The sequence below is a fragment of the Artibeus jamaicensis genome, unplaced genomic scaffold, assembly GCF_021234435.1.
Source record: "Artibeus jamaicensis isolate MK-2021 breed Jamaican fruit bat unplaced genomic scaffold, CSHL_Jam_final contig_1582, whole genome shotgun sequence".
NCBI lineage: Eukaryota > Metazoa > Chordata > Mammalia > Chiroptera > Phyllostomidae > Artibeus > Artibeus jamaicensis.
In genome coordinates, this window is record NW_026521309.1 from 219,963 (window position 1) to 243,917 (window position 23,955).

At 42.9% G+C, this 23,955-nt stretch overlaps 3 pseudogenes; all 3 read right to left on the reverse strand.

Annotated features, from left to right (window-relative positions):
* Positions 1–3,674: 3,674 nt before the first annotated feature.
* LOC119056366 (uncharacterized) lies at positions 3,675–13,195 on the reverse strand (annotated as a pseudogene).
* A 4,689-nt stretch (positions 13,196–17,884) lies between these two features.
* On the reverse strand, positions 17,885–18,831 carry LOC119056356 (mortality factor 4-like protein 2; annotated as a pseudogene).
* A 3,777-nt stretch (positions 18,832–22,608) lies between these two features.
* LOC119056346 (nuclear transport factor 2-like) lies at positions 22,609–22,966 on the reverse strand (annotated as a pseudogene).
* Positions 22,967–23,955: the final 989 nt, after the last annotated feature.

A 23,955-nucleotide genomic window follows, 5' to 3' on the forward strand; every position in this document is an offset into this window, starting at 1 on the left:
CATGACCCAAAGGGTGCAGGCAAAGGAAGGCATGGCAAGGGAACGAGTGCATTCAAGGAGGCCAGGGCAAGCGTCCATGAAGGAATGACATTAAGGTTAAAACCTGAAGAATAAGTAGAAGTTGGTAGGGAGAAGAGCGAGGTGAAGCATATAGTCATGCCTTGGTGCCCGTTGGCTTCAGAATTCATCAAACCCACTTGGCGCTTGCTCAGGACCTGTGGCATTTGCTAGACCTTGTATGAGTCACGACACCGCCCCCCAAGAGAAAATTCTTCATCATTTGTTACTCATCAGTTTCAGCACTCAACACAAGTCCTGGAATGAATTAACAATGAGTACCAAGGTACCACTGTACTTCAGGCAATGTTGATAGCAATGAGAGTTTGGCACATTGAAGAATGACAGCAGCCCTGTCCCTTATGGGTGACCGATTTAAGGGCCAAATTGTAGAAAGCCTTGAGTGCCATTTGAAGGATTTGGGGCTTTATGCTTGGGATTTTAAGCAGGAGTGTGATAATAACACCAGCTATCACCTCATCTAAATAGCTTCAGTGGCCTCCTAAATCTTACACCTAAGCCAACTCTGCCCTCTGCCAAGCCTTTCTCAGTTTTCAGCTACTATAATCATTCCCGAAGTCACATCTGATCTTGTTACCCTCTCTCCCTTCCTTAAAAACTTTCAATGTTTCGATGGAAAATTATAGTACAACCTTGTGGATATTAAATTCTAGTCCTCTTCATCATCTTTAAGGTTTCATTATCTATTTATAAATGGAACCAGATCCTAAATTTCTCTAGTTTCCTCCCATGTCTGGGTACAACTCTCCAAACTAACAATTCCATTTTTTCTCCCACCCTTCTGATTTGAAATCGCTGAAAACTGAAACTTCCCTTTTCCCAAAGCACTTCAAATTGAAGCCAGGTGACTGGGTATAAACCTCAGAGAAATCATCTTAATAGCTCACGCAAAGACAACCCTCTTGCCTTTCTGAGTGGGACACTCAGAACATGTACCAAAACACCTGATGGCATCAACAGAGACGTTCACACTGAAAACCAGGCCAGTCTGTCAAAGAGCCACTGCCTGTCCTCGCTCCATCTGTCTGACATCTAGAAATCTTCTTGACTGCCCTCTGAACTCAAACACTGAATTTATAGCTTGTTCCAACCATTTGCCTTTCAACCATTAGCCTTTGTTTTTATTTCCATCGAAATGCTTCTTATTAATGCCTGATTGCTTACATCATATAGAAGCCTAACTTTGGCGGGAGCTCCCCTGCAAAACTGCCTCCTGAAATAAGATACAGCTGGTTTTCTGGACAGACCTATTTCCAAGCCTGAGAGACTGGATCAGTGGGTTATGGGACAATCTACCAACTCAGTTTCTGGATTATGAAACTTCTTGGGGAGATTTCAGACAGGTGATACAGGGTCCAGGACATGCTACCCCAAAGTATGGTACTCTGGCATACTGAATATTTTATGGTGAAGGAATCTGAGAAAAAAATGCACTGGAAGGACTCTCAGACCTTCCCCTAAGCAGATCATAAAGCCCTCGTGTGAGAAGTATACTCCCCGGAGGAAAGGAGCATCTTTATCTCCTAGTCGGAGGGATGCTATGCTGAGAGGAAGCTGCACAGATGGGCCTTCCTTGCCATTGCCCCGAGTTTACTACACTCACCTCACACCCTTTTTTGTACTATCATTTTCCCATACCTCCCCACTTTTTATCAAACCTAGCACAACAATTTATTCAGGTTTAACTGCTTCTTTGGGTCCTTTCCTTATGAGGGTTCCCATGTCACACAAAACTTACATTAAATGTGCCTGCTTTTCTCTTGTTCATCTGTTTTGTTGTTTTGTTACAGGATTCCCAGCTGAGAACTGAGAAGGGTGGAGGAAAAATACTTTTTTCTCCTCTACATTTTTTTCATTTAAAAATATTTGGGGAAAAAGTATTAAAGTTATGACAAAATGACAGTATTTGCTTTTTCTTCGTGGGGGATTATTGGATACCTGTTATTTTCATACTTTCTATATTTCACATTTTTATTTAAAAGATGTTTAGAAAAATACAGATGCAAAATATACGTAGGTGAGACAATTTACTAAAAGTAGAGTGGGATTGAGTGGAAAGCCTGTGGCAGACTACAGGAAGTCTGGAGGACCTGTTGGAGTTAATGTGACAGTGGTGAGGTCACAGGAATGGGCAAAATAATCTGCAGTCTGCAACAGAAGCACCATGTGTTTGTGGAGGAGTGATGGCCCGATTCTTTGCTTTTCACCACCAGCAATATTTGCAATCTCTGCAGCGAGACTGGAGAAACCACACCGCCGGTTTTAGAAAGGGATGGGAACTTGCAAAAGGGCAAAGTTAAAAATCACTGAGGCGAGAAATAAAATGATTGGTCGTATATCCAAGAGAAGCCCAGAGAGCTTCTGGTTAGAGCAAAAGGGCTTTACAGGCTCCACTGAGGATGAAAAGTATATTCGAATCAGACCCGGGGAAATATAAAGCACCCAGGTACTAGTTTTGTGGAAGACAACTTTTCCATGGACCAAGGGGGAGAGAGCTGGTTTCGAAATGATTCAAGTCCATTACATTCAAGCTCACCTCCTTCTGTGCAGCATGGTTCCCAACAGGCCTGGAGGCTGGGGACCCTGATGTCCCCAAACTATTCCCAATAAATGAAGGAGGAGGAGGTGACAGGATCTGTTCGTGGTAGGAGAGAGGAATTTCAGAGTTTGAAATCCAGAATTTCAGAGTTTGAAACCCACAAAAAGGGTTTTTCTTTAAATGCTCAGACGACTAGAACAGGTGTTAGCTATTCAGTTTGGGCTGGACCTTGTGACAGCGTGATCATGAGGGAGGAAACCCCTTAAAGCATTTTTTGTTTGTTTTTTAATGTGCCTGTTGGGTTTGGATTGCCAACGATCCATCCAAGTAACTTACAAAGAATGTAACAAAAAACAACCATAGGAAATGCCCAGCTGTGTGGGGTGCTCTGTTGGGGAGGTGGGGGTGCCCCAGAAAAACCTAGCACTTGCAAGGGACAGAGCTGAGGGGTGGATGTTGGGCTCCCAAAGAGCCACGGCCGTGGGGGAACTCACTAACCTTGGGAACGCGGGTGCAGGGATTGAGCAAACTACCCTTTCCTGCAGAAAACAGCTATCAAGTTGGATACTCTGGGTCTGCGAGGTGAAGAAAGAGGGCAGGAGCCTCACTCTGCTCTCCACAGACCCCAGACCCCAGTCTGCGCCCGCCAGGTAGAGCAGCCCAGCCTCGTTGCCCAGCAACCGGGGCCTCGTGCCCCTCTCGCGGGAGTCGCCCACAGTGACGGGATTGCGGGAAGTGCATGTCGGAACCACGCAGTTTCCGTCAGTTCTGGCGCGCTGGCCAAGGAGGCCGCGTCGTCGCGCCGAGGAGGGACTCACGTCGGGGCCTTGCGGGCCACCACCGGGTAAACTGGCTGGTGGCTGCGGTCGCGGCCAAGCCGCAGTCCGGAGCCGCGCCATCAGGTGAGCCCCTTCGTGCCCTCAGGCCGCCTAGGCCTCGCGCAGACTCACCTCTGGGATGGTCGCCGGTGGCTTCCTACTCAAAGGAGGTGATGAACATTATGAGCACAGAGCGTTGTGTGCTTGGGTGTGTCAAGCGCATCATAATAAAAGGGCAGTTAGTTCAGCGCGTAGTAGGCGTACAGCGTTTCTTGCTTAGCATTGTTCCTATAGGGGTGTCCAGCCTTTTGGCGTCTCTGGGCCACATGGAAGAAGAGTTGTCATGGGCCACACATTAAGGACATAGACACTAACGAAAACCAATGAGCAAAAAACAGGTTTTAAGTAAGTTTACAATTTTGTGTTGGGCCGCATTCATAGCCATCCTGGGTGGCGGGTTGGACACCCTTGCTCCAGCACATTCTTCGCCTTCCTCGCTGGTTCCTGCGTTCTCGCTCTCTTTAATCCCACGGTGCCTTCCGGGACATCAGCCCCTCTTCTCTGTCTGGTTCTCCTTTCTTGGTTTCTACTCCTCATCTCAGTACCACATCTCTGTTCAGGGTTCTGTTCTTGGCTGTCTCTTTGTAAAATGCTTTATTGCTTTTAGAGAGGAGAGGGAGGGAGGGAAAGAGACAGAAGTAGATGTGAGAAAGAAACATCCATCAGTTGCCTTCTTGTACAGAGTGTCAAACTGCACCCTGGGTATATGCCCTGATGGGGGAATCAAACCTGCGACTTTTTGGTGTAGAGGAGGAGGCTTCAGCCAACCAAGCCACTCCAGCCAGGGCTGTTTTTGGCATTTGTAATAAATTTTGGTCTGCTACATCATCTCAGTTACAAAGGTTGTTTAGATGGCTCTTAATTGCTCTCCTGTAATAGGACTTACGAGCTCTAGGACTGCGTAGGGCAGTGCTATGTGCCTTTTTCCATCCCTCAGACTCTGTCTAAATCTGAAGTCATAATATTCGCTTCCTCTCTCAGTTTCCCATCTCCTGTGTACTTGCTAAATTCACCAGAGTTACTAAAGCATGAAAGTATCAGATTTGCCTCTTAACCAGTGTCCAACCCCATCATTCTCTGAGATCCCGTAAAGCGCTCTCCAATATTTTTGGAGGTTCCAAGGGCAATAAGGAGGAAGAGCAGTAAGAAGGTTCCTTTGTCTTCTTACTGCCCTTCCACAGGTCCTTCAACTCTTTAATTTTTTTACATTTTAAAAAATTTTATTCTAGAGAGAAACATCGATTTGTTGTTCCCCTTATTTATGTGATCATTGGTTGGTTCCCTTTTTAAACATTTTTAAAGGTTTATTTATTTTTAGAGAGAGGGAGAAGAAGAAAGAGGTAGAGAAACATTGATGCGAGAGAGAAACATCTATCTGTTGCCTCTCTTATGCATCTGTCCAGGACTGAACCCACAACCTAGGTAGGCATGTGCCCTGACCAGGAATGGAACCTGCAGCCTTTCACTTTGCAGGAGGACACCCAACCAACTGAGCCACACTGGTCAGGGCTCATTGGTTGACTCTTGTACGTGCCCTGACCAGGAATGGAACCTGAAACTCTTGGCCTGTGTGGACAGTGTTCCAACCAACTGAGCTACCCTGGCAGGGCTCTGTTCTACTTTGTTATTTAGTTTTCTTTCTACTCCTCAGACTGGATAATTTCAAGTTTTCTGACCTTTCCTTTTACTTCACATCTGCTGTTGGTCCCTCTAGTGAATTTTTCATTTCAGTTCAGGTACTTTTCAGGCCAGAATTTCTGGTTGGCTCCTTTTTGTAACTCTTTTTATTGGTAGTCTCATTTTGTTCATCCATTGTTTTCCTGATTTTCTTTAGTTCTTTGTTCAAAGTCCTGAACTCACTGAATGTATCTAAGATGGTTGATTTGAAGTTTTTGTTTAGTAAGTCCAACGCCTCAGCTTCCTCAAGGATGGTTCTGTCAAGTTTTTTTTTTTTTTCCTGTGAATCATCCAAGCTTTGCTGTTTCTTTGCATATCTTTTTTTGTTCTAGTTGAGAGCTGTACATTTCAAGTGTTACAATATGGTAACTCTCAAAATGTGATTCTCTTAGTCATCAGGGATTGCTAAATTTTGCTTGTTGAGAGCTGTATATTACTTTTCCAAGCTATTTTTGCAAAGTGTGTATTCCTTTTTAAATTTTTATAGCTTTTAACTTTATTGTATTTTAAAATCAGAGAACTGTAAAACGTAGTATTTATGTAAACACCCGAGGACTGTTCAACTTGGCACAGAATTGTCACAATTAAAGAGAAGATGAAAAGTGTAAATTAAAATCTTGTCTTATAACACAAAAGCAACAAAATAGATAAAAGCACTCTTTAGATCACATAGTTGCATTTGTTTATAAATACAAAGGACACTTGGTTAATGGCTAATACAATTAGCACCAATTCTCATAATATAAGTTATATTACAACAAAGGTTATATTATGTAACAGTGTAATAAATAACAAAAGAATAACATGTTTTGCTTGAAAGTTCTAATTTTTAAAGTAAAGTCCAAAATGACAAATCAGAACTCATGTACCTTCCAAAGTTTAATAGAATAAATGGCTCAGAAAGCAAGTTAACTAGAAATGTTGCACAGGAGAGAGAACTTGCCTTCATGGAAACCTTGAACAGTGGGCTGGGAGGTACTAGTGATGGCAAATGATGTGCATATTTTTTACAGAATAAGAACATCTCACTATATGTAGATTTATTTTTTATATTTTTAAAAATATATTTTATTGATTATGCTGTTAGTTATCCCAATTTTTCCCCCTTTGCCCCCGTCTGCCCTGTACCCCTCTTCCTTCCAGCAATCCTCCCCTCCTTAGTTCATGTCCATGGGCCGTGCATCATAGATTTAATCTTTACCTCTATTGGAGTGCAAAGTGTCATTTTAAATTAAAAAAGAAAAGATTTACTTGTGTGTATACTTTAGATATAGAGTAAAATATAAATATGAAATAGTACCTATATGAGGAATAAACATAGGTAATAGAATGTATATCTTTAAAAAATTTGGACCTAAGCATCTTCATAGAGAAATGTTAGCTATAAATGGCTAGCTAAATATCCAAGCTTAGGCAAAATATTTTAGAAATTTTAAAATAATAGATATTTAATATAAAAGAATATAACTAGATTCCATCAACACCACCCTTGTAGTATAAGATCTTTTGCATTAAACAACCATTCTATCTATCTCATAATTTATTTAAAAACTGGTATGAATACTTTATGAAAGCTTAGAAATTTGCTTTTTTTCTTTAAAAAGGAACAAATACAGCATACAGAGAAATAATACAAAAAGGAAAATAATTTATATGGCTATTCCTTTTCAGGAAACTGGTAGAACAAGAACAGAACACTGCAGTAACAGACACAATATTTGAGAAGGATGATATCTACAGATGTATCTTGACGTTTTCTTCTAAGGAAAACGTCTCATGGATTTTATTAGAGAACTTGTCAGTTCCTGACACTTTTCTCTTTGGGATTTAGCTGTTTTGATTCTACATATAAACCTTAACCAAAATCAAGTGTTTTTCTGTTTCCTATATGAAGTGTATTTGTAAACTATCCAACGACAACAGTAAAAAACAAACTGCCAATTTGAATGTACCGTGGAACATGTGAAATGTTTTCTAAAGAAGTAGACTGGACTGTAATGTAGGTTTGCAATTCTTGATCTAACATATCTTTAGAGGAACCTTCTACAACATAAAAATTTCTAAGGGCAGCAAAATAATTTTAAAACAAGATGGCATTGGTCTCCCCAGAATTCAGTTCAATGTAAATCTACATAAATGTTTTAAAAACATCAACATATTTCCTTTAAGCTTTTTGATGTAGTGGCACAACTTTAGCGCTGTCCCCAGCTTACACCCCATATACCTCATGTCACTCTTGAGTAGTGACATGTAGCCACTCTTGAGTAGTAGCAGAGCTTCCCCATTAATGTCATTTTTGTTGAAGAGGTCCCCAAGGGATTTGAGTGTCTGAGGATCACTTCCTCTGTGGACCAAGTTGAAAGGTCATCAGAGAAGTCTTGTTTTAGTGTATCTCAGTCAGTTCCTACTGATGAACTTGTAGTGAAACCGGCTGGGATGCAGAGAGATGAGGCAGTATGGCTGAGGCTCTTATTTTTCAGCAAAGTTGAGTAAGCCATCATCTCAGGGTTGTGTGCTGCACTGGATCTGCCTGGGCCCAACATGGCTGCAGGTACTTATGGGGACTTTCGGGCAGCTGAGAAGATACTACTGGTTCTGCAAGCCCCTGGGCTGGCAAAGCAGGGCATGGAAGAGGAGCCTGGCATTGGATCACCAGTGTGTAATGTGACCCATAGGACTGTGTGAAGATGAAGAAATCATCAAACTCTGACTGAGGTGCGACTCCTACTCCTGGTAGAGTTGACTCGTGATCTCTTCCTACAAACTCTGTGACTGGTAAGATGTTCTTACAAGGTTGCTTTTGGAATCATTTTCTGGCCTTTCTACTGGTATAGTTGGGGTGTCACTTTCAGGGTAAGAGAATGAAAAGGGAGGAGGGCCCTTCTTCATTTTCTATAATTTGATCTTTCTAGAAAGAAGGTAATTTTATGCATATCCAAGTGGGTGATTTTGCCACATTGATTGCATGTGAAAATAGTGAATTTTTTAAACCTTTCCATTAATGATATTGTACTTTTTATCCAGGCTTTGAATAGAATCGTGGATGATCTGGTGATGACTCAGGACATGCAGAATTGGTTTTTGTCACTCTTCATCATAGGATGTGTCAGACAGAATACTTCTCTGTGCCTCGATTTCACTGGAGCAGCTAGACCTCCTTGCACAGCAGGAGCAATTCCACTTCCTCTGAGTTGGGCCTAATTATTTCTAAACTCGCTGGAGGACTTGTTTGTGAAACTACTTGGTCACCTAGGACTGGTAAACCTTCTACTCCTTTTCTGACAGATTTTTCCACACTGGTCCCCTGAGGATCTGGGAACTGGCTATTGGTGGCCTGTCTCCCCTAGGGACGACAGCAAAGAAGTGTATCCCTTGTTTTTGTGAAGTCACTGTTTCTCTGGGGAAGCTGATGGTGGCTGCTAAGAGGGTTAAAATGCAAGGCAAGCATTTCTGCTTGTCCTCAGGGATCCATAAGACACCAAAATGTGGAAGCCCTAATTTTTGGAGGACGGCGTCTCCACCGCCAGCGATGGCATCAGCACCTTCTCCAGGAAGGCAAGCTGCTATCCACACAGCTGCAACATGTCTAAGGAGCGGGGAATGTTGGCCGGCTTGCACGTGCTGCTTGCTTGTGAAAGAGCAGTGACTTCTCCCTTCATTCTTATGAGGACTCCTTAGGTTGTTAAAAGTTTCTGGTCATGTTTTGGAGTTCCAAAATAGTTGATTTCAATCACTGTCCCTTGCTCAGTGGTTGCTTTGATGATGGGACAAACTCCTAGAGTTTTCTGCTTTGCCATTTTGTGTGACAACTCTCTTATGTTTTTAAAAACATATAATCTGACAGTGTCTGTATTTTAATTGGCCTGTATAGACCAATTAATGGTTGCTGTAGAGATTATATTATACATACTTTACCAGTTCAAGTAGAATATAGAAACTTTACCCCCTTTAGGTCTTTTTTCTTCCTTTATGATACTGTTGTCTTCCTCTTTCTTTTTTTTTTTAATCCTCACCTGAAGACATGCTTATTCATTTTAGAGAGAGGGGAAGGGAGAAAGGGAAGAAGAAAAAGAACTATCGATTGGTTGACTCTCGTACCCACCATGACCCAGGACTGAACCTGCAACCTAGGCATGTGCCCTGAGTGGGAATTGAACCTGCAGCCTTTCAGTTTATGGGATGACACTCCAACCAACTGAGCCACATTGCCCAGGGTTATACTGTTGTCTTTTTCTTTTTTAAGATTTTTATTGATTGACTTTTAGAGAGAGGGGAAGGGATGGAGAAAGAGAAAGAAACATCAGTGTGTGAGAGATACATTGATTGGTTGCCTCTCTCATGCCCCCAACTGGGGACCCAGCCCACTACCCAGGCTTGTGCCCTGACTGGGAATCAAACCAGCAACCTGACTGGTGCTCAATCCGTTGAGCCACACCAGCCAGGGCTGTTGTCTTAAATATCTCTGTATATATTGAGAACCACATGAGACAGTATTATAATTTTGCTTTCATCCATCAAACATGGCTTTAAAAATTCAAGAGATTATATTCAACCCAATATTTACCCCCAAAATACCAAGTTTCTGTTATTTCCTTTCCATTTAAAGAGCTTTTATTAAAGATTTTTTCATTTATTTGTAGACAGAGGAGAAAGAGAGGGAAACATCAATGTGTGGTTGCCTCTCCCATGCCTCCCACTGGGGACCTGGCCCATAACCCAAACATGTGCCCTGACAAAGAACCGAACCAGCAACCCTTTGGTTTGTAGGCAGGCACTCAACCCACTGAGCCACACCAGCCAGGGCTTAAAGAACTGTTTTTTTTTTCTTTAGAGCAGCTCTGATAGTGGCAAATCACTCCATTTTCCATCATTTCTTTTTTCTTAAGTATATTTTATTGATTATGCTATTACAGTTGTCCCATTTCTTTTCTGCCCTTTATCCCCCTCCACCCTGTACCCCTTCCTCCAGCATCTGCCCTCTCTTATGTCCATGGGTCATACATACAAGTTCTTTGGCTTTTCCATTTCCTATACTGTTCTTAACCTCCCCCTGTCTATTTTTTTTTAAGATTTTATTTATTTATCTTTAGAGGGGAAGGGAAGGAGAGAGGGAGAGAAACATCAATGTATGGTTGCCTTTCATGCATCCCCTGCTGGGAACTGGCCTGCAGGGAACCAGCCTGCAACCCCGGTATGTGCCCTGACTGGGAATCGAACCTCGATCGTCTGGTTCGCAGGCCCACGCTCAATCCACTGAGCTACACCAGCCAGGGCTTCCCCCTGTCTATTTTGTATCTACCAGTTATACTTATTCCTTGTACTTTTTCTCTCATCCCCCCTCCCCCTCCCTGCAGATAACCCTCCATGTTATCTCTATATCTATGATTCTGTTCATGTTCTAGTTGTTTGCTTTATTTGTTTTAGTTTTTGTTTTTTAGGTTCAGTTGTTGATAGTTGTGAGTTTGTTGTCATTTTACTGTTCATAGTTTTGATCTTCTTTTTCTTAGATAAGTCCTTTTAACATTTCATATAATAAGGGCTTGGTGATGATGAACTCCTTGAACTTGACCTTATCTGGGAAGCACTTTATCTGCCCTTCCATTCTAAATGAAAGCTTTGCTGAATAGAGTCATCTTGGATGGAGGTCCTTGCCTTTCATGACTTGGAATACTTCTTTCCAGCCCCTTCTTGCTTGCAAGGTTTATTGTGAGAAATCAGCTGATAGTCTTATGGGAACTCCTTTGTAGATAACTGTCTCCTTTTCTCTTGCTGCTTTTAAGATTCTCTCCTTATCTTTAACCTTGGGTAGTGTAATTATGATGGGCCTTGGTGTGTTCCTTCTTGGGTCCAACTTCTTTGGGACTCTCCGAGCTTCCTAGACTTGTATGTCTATTTCCTTTGCCAGATTGGGAAAGTTCTCCTTCATTAATTTTTCAAAGAAGTCTTCCATTTCTTGTTCTTCCTCTTCTCCTTCTGGTATCCCTATGATTCAGGTGTTGGAGCATTTAATATTGTCCCTGAGACTCCTAAACTCCTCCTCATTTTTTTTGGATTCTTGTTTCTTTATTCTGTTCTAGTTGAATGTTTATTTCTTCCTTTTGCCTCAAATCATTGATTTGAGTCCCAGTTTCCTTCCCTTCACTGTTGGTTCCCTGTATATTTTTCTTTATTTCACTTTGTATAGCCTTCATGTCTTCCTTTATTTTGCATCTGTACTCAATCAATTCTGTGAGCATCCTGATTACCAGTGTTTTGAACTCTGCATCTGATACGTTGGCTATCTCCTTGTCACTTAGTTCTTTTTCAGGAGTTTTGATCTATCCTTTTATTTGGGCCATATATTTTTGTCTCAGCACACCTGTTACATGGTAAGGGGTGGAGCCCCTTAACACCTGTTACGTTTACCAGGGTGGAGCAACCCACTTCAGTGTATTGTGGCACTGTATGTGGTGGGGGGTGGTCAGAGAGGGAACAGGGCTGCTTGCTTGGCTCTTGCCCTTTTCTCAGTCACTTTCCCCGCTACCCACAAGTGATTTGGGCCCATCTGGTGCTGATTCCTTGGTAGGTGGGTTTGTATACATTGTAGGACCCCATGGGTGCCTCCAACAGACTCTCCTGTGAAACTGGGAATTTCTCCCACCTCCACAACCCCCATAGATTTTTAAAGTCGGAGGTTTCGAGGCTTTATTTTCCTGTGCTGGAACCCTCGGTTGCATAGTCTGTCTCGCTTCCCAGTTGTTCCTCCAGGTTTATCCGCATGTAAATATGTAATTGCCTGGTACACCAGCTGCCGCCTTGTTGTGCATCCTCTCTGCCCCCACTGCCCATCTCCACCCTTCCTACAGGTCTGGATGAATGTTTCTTCTGTAACTCCTTGGTTATTGGACTTCCAAACAGTTTGATGTTCTGGCAGTTCTGGTTGTTTTTTGTTTTTCATTTGTTGTCCTTTTTTTGGTTGTTCAAGGAAGCAAATCATATCTACCTATGCCTCCAACTTGGCTGGAAGTCCCATTTCCTTCATTTCATAATATCTTTACTCCTTCTTTCCTAAAAGGTATTTTGCCCTGGATATAGAATTATGGGTTGTCAGTTCCTTTCTTTCAGCACTTTACAAATGTTTTGCTACTTCTCCATGATTTTTTCCTTTTTAAAAACTTCAACACAATATTTAAAAGCAATACAGCCATCTAGAGCAACAACCAACAGAAAGGGGAGGAGTGGGGAAGACCCATGCACCACACCCCAGCTTTTCAAGGAGGGGTCTAGTTGGTGGGGAGGGAAGAAAGGCCACCTACCATGATTAAGAGGCAGAACAAAACATTTGTATAGGAAACATCTGGCTGAACTGAAGGTCTAGGGGAGGTGGGAAGCTCTCATTTTTTTCCCCCCCAAAACATCCGAGGCTGGGGAGTTTAGGATGTGCTGGGGGCGAGATGTGTGTTGAGACAGGGAAGAGACAAGGAGGGAAAGGTGCCCCTTCCTTGGAACCTGTTATAAGGGCTGAAAGTGTCTCTGGTGCAGCTTTTGGACTCCGAGGTTCTTCGTGAGATGGGGCTGGAATGGGTTGGTTCAGGGGCCAGACTGGGCACTCAGCCTAGAAAGCCATCAGGGTCATCATTCTCAAAGTAGCCTTGCTGGAGCACCTTTGTAACCAAGCAAACAGGCCTGTGCATGTGGCACCTTGGTGCATGACCCAACAATTAGTGTTGGGAGAAACAAGTTTTTATTTACAGAAGTAAAAAACTGGGAAGGCCGAGAGCACTTCTGCTCAGAGCCCTGTTCTCCCATGAGACCTAGCACTTCCCTTGCTCTCTACCAGGCTGAAAGCCAAAACCAAGCCCGACCAGTTCCCCACCTCTTTATCTGTTCTTAAGCTGGCTCTTGCAGCCACTCTCCCCTTCAGGATCTGGGGTACGTTGTCTTTAGCCTCCACGTAATAGTCCAGGAAAGCATGTGCCATGTTGCACTGGATCATGGTGAAGTCCAGGAAAGGCACAAGTCCCAGGAGAGTGGCCTTTTCCATACGTACCAAGTCCCTAGAGTCCAGATAAAGTCCCAAGTCTGTAAGGCAGCAGGTTAGCATCATGCAAGGCAGACTCCTTGGTGGCTTCGGAGTCAGCTGGAGTGGGCACAGTTAGTGCAGCAGCATGGTTCCTGTACTGCACCAGGCTGCATGGCAGAATCCTGACTACAAACTGCATAGCTGCTATATCACTATAGGCAACATGGCTGAATTCCCTTCCGGCTTGTGGCGCCTTCCTCATGGCTACTCCTCCTCCTTCCCTTTCGTCACTCTGCCTGCATGGCTCTGCCCATGGCAGACCAACTCTTCTGCAAACAGCTTAGGTGCTACATCATGACCCTTCTACCTCAGGGCTGCCAACCCTTCTTTTAAATCCTGATGGAGCTTCCTATGTGACCTTCCATGTAGCCCCTCCCACACTGAGCTGCATTTGACAGTCCCCCCTCCTCCCCCCTGCACATCTTCTACTTTCTCTTGGCTGCCTGCCATTTCTGGTTAGGGCAAGCATGACTCAATGAAGTAGGGGCCTCCACCTCTCTGACTATGTCACAAATCAGGATACATTCTGAAAGTCCTGTACACCTTTTGCCCCAGGGCGGTAGCATAGCTATTAGCTAGCCATTAGCTTGCCATAGATATGCAAAGAAAGCCTGTCATCTGTTCTCCCTTCTCCCATTCCCCAACCGTGGGCTGCAGGGAACCTCTCATTCTGCACCCTGTTTCACCTTGATGTGGTGCTTATAGGTTTTCAGCACTGGGCTAATGCAGATGGACAGGCAGCTTAGCACATCTGTTGTATAAGCAGGAGAGACTTTCTGTTGATTTCCTTTTCTTAAAAAGCTGTTGCCTGCTCAGGAAAGCCAGCCCCTGTGAAATATTCTACCACATCCATCCCTATCCACTCCACAGGGTTACCTGGCTTCTCTTTGCACACAGAAGGGCAGCCAAAGGGAGCCCACTGGCCCCAGGCAGGGCTGGTGTTCCTGGGAGCAAAGGCATAGGGAATCAGGGGTCTGGCCCAATGACAACAGAGAATGATTCTCCTTATTGATAGCTGCCATGGAGAACAACTCATAGGTGCCATTGCCTGGTGCTGCCTCCCACCCTTTATCTTGGCCCTAATGGAGTCCACAGGGTGTCCACTGCTTGACCCTCTCGTTGACACTCAGAGGGCCCTGCTCACCATTAAGCTGGTTGAGCTGGGCACCTGCAGGATGATTACCCTAAGGCACCTTGGAGCCTGCAGACATGTTGTCTTCATCATCCTCACCATCACCACCTTCCTCTTCCTTCTTAAGAAGTTGCTCTTCTGATAACAAAACTATAGTCATGCGAATTGTTATTCCCCTGTAGGTAATGCTTTGTTCCTATCCAGCTGCTTTCTAGATTTTTGCTTTATCTTTAATTTTCAGACATTTGATTACAATGTGTCTGGGTACTGATTTATTTAGGTTTCTCCTTTTAGAGTTTGCCCAGATTCTTGAATTGTAGGTTTATGTCTTTTGTCAAATTTGGGAAGTTTACAGCCATTATTTGTTCAAATATTTTTTGTGCACTGTCCCGTTTTTACCTCCTTCTGGGAGTCCAGTAACATAAGTGTTAGTTACTTTGTATTGTCCATAGGCGCATGTTCATTTTTCTCTGCTCTGTTTCTTGTGTTCAGACTGAATAATTTCTACTGATACATCTTCAGGTTCAGTGATCCTTTCATCTCTTTAGTCTCCATTCTGCTTTCAGGCCCATTCAGTGAGTTTTTTACTTGTAATTTTTAGTTTTGAAATTTCCAGTCAGGTCTTTATATTTTCTTTGCCTTTGACAAGACTTTCTGTTTTTCATCGTGTTCCAAAAGTGTTCATAATTGCTTAGGACATTTTTATGATAGCTTCTCTAAAATCCTTGTTCAGTAATTCCCACATATTTGTCACCTCAGTGTTGGCCTCTCTTGTACTTTCTGAGTTGTTCATGTTTTTTAGTATCAGGTGATTTTTTTATCCTGTACATTTTGAATATTATGAAGTTCTAGTTCCTTTGTAAATCTTCTATTTTAGCAAGCGGTCAATATGTTTACATATAGAATGCACATTCTGGTCCAATTTTGTGGACTCTGGTTTGAAGATCAATTTAGTTTTCAAAGCCTTTGCAAAGCTATTCTGAACTGCTCCGCTGTGTGCTACCCAGAGGCCAGTTTGATGCCTTAGAGTATTCCACATTGTAGTTCAGTTCTCAGGGCTTTCACTCTGTTGATGCCAGTTGATTTCATACATGGGTTGCTTGGGAGTCAGAATCCCGTTTTCTGCCTCCTCGCTCTATTTGAGAGGGGATGGGGTACCACCTTTTAATTGTTCAATTAGTGCAAGTTGTAAATAGTCAATAGAACTCCCCCTCATGGTCTCTTCAATGCCCGGCAAGGAGGAAAGAAGTGCCCACCTTTGCTTTGTTGGTATAAGAAAGGAATGGTCAAAACGGCTTTGTCCCGCAGTCTCTGCAGTACCTGGTAGCAAAGGGGAAGGGGAAGGGTCTGGGGGTTTTTGTGTGTGTGTGGTGCTTGACAAGAGTAGGGTAGCGATTGTCAAAAGGGTAACCCCCTGAAGAACTACATTCTTCCTGGTCGCTTGGCTAGAGAAAACAGGCTTTTTTTTTTTTTTAAGTGCCATTATTAGCATTTTCTGGTTGCATATTACTCTAACATCCAAGCCAGGCTATATAGGAGGCAAAACAAATAGATCACCCAAGGGAACTCACCACTGAGTCATCCCTCAAGTCCCTAGCCAGTTTGCCGCCTTTTTCTCCACTTTCAGAATGTTTTTTGATAGTTATTCATGTATTTTGATCTTGAGTTTTTATTGTAATTAGCAAGACAAATAGGATAGAATGTGCTTACTCCATCTTCAGTGGAACAGGAAACAACATAAGGCATTTTAAATTGTTTCCTTGATAAGCTGTAGAGTATTACTTCTCACTTGCTCCTCAGTAAAATGAAGAATCCTACCCATTTTGTATGGACTGTGTCTCATGGTCTCATACTGCAACAGGCAGTAAAAACCTAAGCCCAGGCCACAGCCCAAATCATTTTCCTAAAGAACTCTACTCTTCAGTTCTCTGCCTCTTCACTGTGGCTCATGAGGCCTCTCCAGATCTTCCTCATTTCATCTACTCATTTGGGCCTTCTTCCCCAGGTGACCAGCTGCAGCCTTTTCAACCCTTCCTGAACCTGTAGTAGGACTAGTAGAAGGATTAAATAGTTAATACATGTTGAGTGCTTACAACATACAACTGCCGTAGAAAAAGCAGTCATGACATGGTGTCAGTAATGGTTATACCCTTCCATTTTAGCCTAGCCTAAGCTTAAAGTAAAAGATAATCCAAAATATCTATGATCTTCACCAAAGTAAGGAAGTCATATTTTTGTTAGCTTCAGTTCGAAGGTGGAATTTTCACTCATGCAATAATCTGCAAACAATTATTAAGTGCTCAACATGTTGAACATCCGAAGATAAACAAGTAAGACACAGTCAGTGTCTTCAAAGAGCCCAGAGACTAGATCAGGGAACACACATGTGAATGAGTACAACAAAGTAAATAAGTGCAATGAAAATAGTCTGTACAAGGTAGAGTAGGGACACCAAGGTGGCCACCAAGGTGGGCTTGAGGAAGGGTTGACAATTTGGTGACACCTAGGCTGAATCTTAGAAGATAAATAGGTTTTCCCCAGGTGAGTAAAACCATTTCATGCAGAAGCAGGATGAACAAAAATTTCAGAAGCATAAGTCAGTGCGCAGGTAGTTTAGTGTCCACATAATCTGTGTCATATGTCTGCAGCTGGATTGAAATTGTATCATTAGGGAAGCACAGGAGCCACACTCTAACCTGACTTACAAGGTCCTTCGTGGTCTAATCTCTACTTGACTCTCCAATTTTATCTCTCTTCATATGCATACAGATACTTATAATTATCTGATATGTTCAGATAATTCTTACACAATACCCACTGATACACAATACCTAGTGGTACACAGTACCCATTTTAAGGACCGATTTCTTGCATCTGACTCTTTTTTCTTGAAATTTAGAAACAGATTATATTTAAGATCCGAAATACAGTTCCTAAAATACTGACTTCTCCAGAAAAACCACAGCTACACAATAATGCATTGCTTCTGTCATGACAGAATGTGCATTAGACTCAAACACAAAAACCATGAGACAGCTCAGCTTCCTTCAACAATGTGAGTGAAGATAGAAGGCCTAAAGAACAGCACGGATGGACGTGCAGAGGGTTGACTGTTTTACTTCATGCACCATTAGAAAAGGAGCACAAACATATGGGTTTTCGAGTATATAAAGTTGAACCTTTGGCACTTAGAGCATTTTATCACGTAGCATTAATACGTAATCAGAAAATTGTGTAGCGTCAAAGGGATAGAACCATCAGCATTCAAGTAATGCTGTCAACTAGGCCAGAAAGTGTTCTATTGAATGTTCTTTCTTTGTCTAATTACTGCTTACACTGGTAGCAACTTTCAATGAGAAAAGGAGCTTGAACTGCTTTTATATTCTGTTTAAAACAAAACAAATATAAGCCCTGTTAAACATTAATAATTTTAAAGAGCATCAGTTACGCAAGAAAAAGACTAAGAACAAAAAGAGTGTTTACAGATACAAACATAATAGTGAGTGGTCAGTAGACCCTCACAGGGCTTTGCTGTGGTGCTCAGCCAAAGCCACTTTGGAATCACTGGCAGTAAACAGAGATGCACCATTCTTTGCCAGATATGCAAATAGCCCAACAATACGGCAAGACTCTTCTGATCAAGGGGTGTATATGCCAACACTGCTCTGACTCTTGCAAATAATCTCAGTAGGTATGGCACTCCATAAACCTGGGACACTTGCATCAGGGTGAGCCAAGAGGATTTTGGTGGGCATTGCATATATTTTTAAAAGATTCTATTATTTTTTAGAGAGAGGGGAAGGGAGAGAAACATGATGTGCAAGTTGCCTCTTTCATACCCCCAACCGGGGACCTGGCTAGCAGCCCAGGCATGTGCCCTGAATGGGAACTGAACCAGTGACCTTTTGGTTTGCAGACTGGTGCTTGACCCACTGAGCCACACCAGCCAGGGATATTGTTGACATTTTCTTGGAATTTCTTGCAGCTTACATAGTCTTCTAGGATGGCATCTACATTTTTCTTAGCAGGGAGTTGAAACAGCCACTTCTGCCTGGTTACCAAGTCCTAGTCCTCAACAAGCCATGGTTTTAATTCTTTAGAAATCTTCCTGTTAGCTTCCATTCTATTCTTAAATCCCTCCACACTTTCAACAGTGGGGTCAGCTTGGATCCTTCTCTTCCGAGGTGGCTGAGGGTTCACTGGTGCTGCCACCATCTCCGTTTCCAGGAGTCTTCTGTTCTTGTCTCCCTCACAGATCCTGAAGGGGGCTTCTCTGCAGAGTGACCCCTCCATCTGCCTGGAGGGCTGGATCCAGATTCTTGTGCTATGGACCAGCTGTCTTTGTTCCAAGGGGCCCCTCTCATCTTACTTCTCTGCATATTGCTTCTAGTTGGGTTTTTTTGAAGTTGTATTCTTTGGCAGATTATTGTTCACAAGTTTGAGAACCCTGCTTTCTGGAACTCATTCAACCCTGTTTTTATTTCAACCAATAACCCTCTTCCTTCTTGCTCTCCAGGAACTAGTGTTTTCCCAGATGGAATCTTATAGATCTTTTGGAATGGTCTCGAAGGATGAGGTGGGTGAAACAACCCAAGGTTCTGTAATCAGGACCAGATCTTCTGATCCTTATTATGCAGCAAACTTAGCTTCTTTGATAATGGCCTCCTTGTCCTGATCTTCAAGCACAGTGCCCTTTAGGCAACTGCACTCAGTTAATTTTCCATTGTCTCAAGAGTCAGCTCTCAAGATAAGACTAGCTTGAGACACATTCAATCCCAAGTATAAAATGAGGAAAAAAACCCCACTCAGTCACTGATCTGATTGAGGACAAGGAAAAGAGTACAGGGCAGCAGATGCCTAAGTGGCAGCAACGTGAGTTTTCTACTGTAGACTTGTTGGGTCTCCCCATCTCCACTGTGTCATTGATGTGCCTTGTGCCAACTCTTTTATCCATAGCTGCCTCAGGCATGTTAGGGGCATAGTTATTTTCTTTAGACTTCCATTACTTTATCTGGATAAGAATTGAGCAGTTTCAACTTTTATCCTCCATACTGGGACCCCTGGGGTAGTTGGATGGTAAATAACCATATAGGGTTTCCCTCACTTTCATTAATTTGGGGGTGGTCATTGCCTGCTGCTGTCCTCTCTAGCCCCTCTCCTCGTAAGACACCAGCGACTGGAGACTGCTCCTGATCCTGGGGTCCAGCACAGAAGGTATGACCGAGGGCACTTGGTGTCTTCCCTCTGTTTCCTCCTGTTGCAGCACGTTTCCCTTACCCTTTACACTTTCTTCACAGTGAAACACTAGCCTTCTCTGGAGTGTATCATTTACATATGTTGATTCCTCTACCTGAAACTCTCCTCCAGGCCCCTCTTAGCTGCCAGTTATCCCCCTTAGCTGAGAACAAGGCTTCCTCACAGAGGCCTTTGCTGTTACTCGCCCCCCCCCACCCTATGCTGTCATGACAGCTGGTGGCAGATTGTATTTTCTGAAGATGGCCATAGTATAACATCTCCCATCCCACATGTTCTTCTTACCATGTAATTTTAGTGTTGCTTCTACCAAGTGGGGGGGCTGGTGGTATATGTCTCTTCTCCTTGAACCTATGCAGATCTTTGTGGCTGCCTGACAAAATAAAGGACAGAAGTGATGCTATAGGGCTGCTGAGGCTGGATCATCAAAATGCTGTGTACTTCCACCCTTCTTGCTGGGAATGCTTGCTCTTGGAATTAAGCTGCTATACTCTGAGGAAGCCCAAACTAATCCATTTGGAAAGACAACATGGACAAGAAATGTGTACATGTTCCATCCCACAGTTCAGCAGAAGTCCCAGATGACAGCCAGCATCAGCTGCTAGCTATGAGCAAAGATGCCTCTAGATGATTCTAGCCCCCTACCATCAATCAGTCATGGCCTTCTAATCTTCCTGACACAGAAAGAAGCCAGTCCGCTGAAATCACAGAATCCCTGAGGATAATGTTTTCTACCACTACACTTGGTTTCTTATGCTATTAGTAACCGAAAGTCTTTACTACTCCAGTGCTTTTAGCACATTTCTGTTTTTTAATGTCTGACTTCCCTTCGCTTCTTGAGGGCTGGCATTGTCTGTAGTGTTCATTGCTATATCCTGTGTGGTACAAAGTTGGTAGTGGGTGCACTAATAAATAGAAGGTATGTGTTTCTTCTCTTTTAATGTGGTAGATACCAAACTTGGTATCTGTGTCCAAGCAAGTACACAAGCATTTCTGCTTTCAGGGTGGCTTCTGGCCTGGAGTTCTGTGCTTCCCAGTTTCCCCTGCCTCCCCAGGCACCTCCTCTCTCTTCTCACCCTGACTGATCTACTAGTTAGAGATGCACCTGCTTGTGCCTTGCACATGTTTTACTTACAGTAGGTGGCGCCTGCAATGTTTCACTCTAATTTTGCAGGGAAAGGGGTAGAAAAGGTGAAAAAATAGGAAGCTAGGAGTTCTGGATGCAAATTTGACCCATTTTATAATTTTGTTAACAACAATCTTGGGTGAGAGAAGGTGAACGGGACTAGCCAAAGAACATATATGCATAACCCATAATCACACACAATAGTGTGGTGATGACCAGAGGGAAGGGAGGGCAGGTTCTGGGTAGATGGGGGGAAGGGGAGAAATGGGGACATCTGCAATAGTGTCAACAATAAAAACAAAGAAAAACAATTTTGAGAGAATAAATACAAACTTTAGGTAGTTTGGTGTTTTGTCCTTCATGATAGTTCTTTCCTGGTAATCTTAGATTGTTGGGTTTAACAACTGCACCATTTTGGGCAAGCTTCAGGCTGCCCTCTAGTGGACAGTAGCCCAATACCTGCTACATCACACCCTGAGGCAACGTGAATCCCAGAACTAAGAAAATTTGAGTGTTGGGCCTGGCTTTGTCTTCTTGACTGGATAAAATCAGTACCTACAACATTACCTGGCATTTAGTAGGAGCTCAATTAATATTCATTGAACAAAGAACCAACATGCACTGTTTATGAGTATTTAGCACATTTCTTAAAAGCCTATGTTTAAGACATTAAGCCACACACTATAGATGATATAAATCAAGGCCAGGTAGAAAATCTTTTAGGCTTAGAGGTCATATGGCCTCTATCACAGCTACTGACTCTGCTGTTGTGGTAGGAAAGCAGCCCCAGACAATACATAATCTGTTGTGTGTGTGTTCCAACGAAACTACTCACAGAAACATGCAGCCCACACACAGGTCATAGCTTGCTGACCCCATTCCTTTAAAAAAAATTTATTGTAAAGTATTTCAAACGTTAGAAATGTACAGAGAATTCTACAATGAATACCCCAGGTATCTGTCACCCAGCTTTGTTTTAAATACTTTACTTTTTAGATCTTATTTATTTATTTTTAGAGAGGTGTAAGGGAGGGAGAAAGAGAGGGAGAGAAACATTAATGTGTGGGTAACTTTCGCACACCCCCTACTGGGGACCTGGCCTACAACCCAAGGCATATGCCCTGACTGGAAATCGAACCAGCGACTTCAGTTCACAAGCTGGCACTCAATCCACTGAATCACACCAGCCAGGGCTCTATCACCCAGTTTTACCAAATGTTTATATTTTGCTACGTGTCAGATCTTTAAAAATAACAATACATTATAGATATAATTAAAATTCCTTTGTGTGCTCCACCTGGATGCCATTTCCCCTCTTTCTCTTCCTCTTCCGAGATAAACACAATATTGAAGTTGATGTTTTCCCCTGCACACATTTATACTCTTAATGTATATGTACATATCCATTTTAGGTATATTACTGTACAGTATTCTTTGACTTTGCATGTATTATTATACTACTTTTTGTCCTCAACATTGGTTTTGTTGTTAAGAAAACTTGTGGTTTTATTGTATCATGAAGTATTGAAACATCTGAACAAATCATTATCTGGGCTGCAAGGCAGCCTCTTTCTCCTTCACTTTGGGTTACTAGAGTAACTTGTCAATAGATTAAAAAATAATAAAAACAAAAGACAACCTTTCGCATTAAGCTTTCCCAAAGCATGCACTGGTACAACACAAACTCCTCCTGTCAGATATAACTTGTCTGTTATCCAAACATCATGCACAATTCGTAGGAAGCAGCAGTACACTGCGCCTGCTCCCACCGCAGCCCTGCTTGTTTGCGTAGCGGGAGGAGGGTGAATAGTATGGGGAAGAGGAGGGAGGAGGAAACAGCATCAGTGCCTGGCTGGGAGAAGGTCAGCCAAAGTTGTACAGGGCAAGCCTGAACATGCCATTGGTGCAAACCCAGGCATCATTGGTGTTCTGTAATAGCAACATCTGGTGGAACCCCATGACGGGGTCTTCATCAGTCTTACACCAGCTCACAGCCGTGCTGATGGTTTTGTGCCATGGTGCTGTGCTGGATTTTCTGGAACAGAAGGCTAAACAACTTCTCCACAATGGGAGCTTTCCCCTGGAATTTCTGACCTTCCCATGTAAGGCATGACTCATCGGTGTAAATTGCATCTAGTTCAGTTCTATCATTATCAAATAACTGGTAGCAATGTTGGATGCAGCTGGATCCAACCTGCTCCCTGACTGGGTTGTCTCCCATTCTTGGGGCATCACCCAGCCTTGTTGAGACCTGAGGGGCTGGCATGATGATGGTGGCAGTGGCAGCAGCAGCAGCATCCCAGTGTGATGTGCCTCCACTCAACACCGTTTTTTGACATTTATATATACTGCTATATGTACAACATTGTATTTTGTAATGGTGCCTTGTATACTAAGAAATCTATCCTAATGTTGCAAAAATCATCTCCTGTGTTTCCTTCTAGAAGTTTTATAGTTTTACCTTTTATCTACTCCTCTGACTCATTTTTTAAATAATTTTTGTGTGTGGTATGAGGTAGGGGTTGAGATTCATTTTGTTCCATATGGGTACCTAGTATGGGCATTTTATAATATGCCCATAAATTCTTTCACACTCCTTTCTTCAAAAGATAGGGACTAATTCCTCTCCTCTTAGGTTTGGGCTGTATTTAATGACTTGATTTTAATGAATAGAATGTGAAGAAATGATGGTGTTGCGACCCAAGGTTAAGGCATAAAAGGCACTGTGGCTCCCTCTGCATTCTCTTTCTTGGATCACGTGCTTTGTGGGAAGTCAGCTGCCACGTGGTGAGGACACACTTAAGCAGACATAGGAAGAAATCCACGTGGTGAGGAACTGAGGCCTCTTCCAAATAACTGCGAGTGAACTATCTTGGAAGCAGATCCTGCAGCTTTACTTGAGCCTTCGTCAGTGACCGGAGCGCTCACTGAGGTCTTCACTCTCCCCTCATGAAAATCCTGAGCCAGCACTACCCGTCTAAGCTACTCTGAAATCCCTCACAGAAACTGTAAGATAAGAAATTTGTGTTGACTAGGTTGTGGAGTAACTTGTTATGCAGTAACATAACTAATTCATCCAGTGTTGCAGCATCTTCTCCATTACATTACAATGCTGCCAATATAGAACATCAGTTTACCACATGTATGTCTTTTTCTGAACTCTATTCTGTTCAGTTGAGCTGTTTGTTTATGTTTATCCCAACAACATTC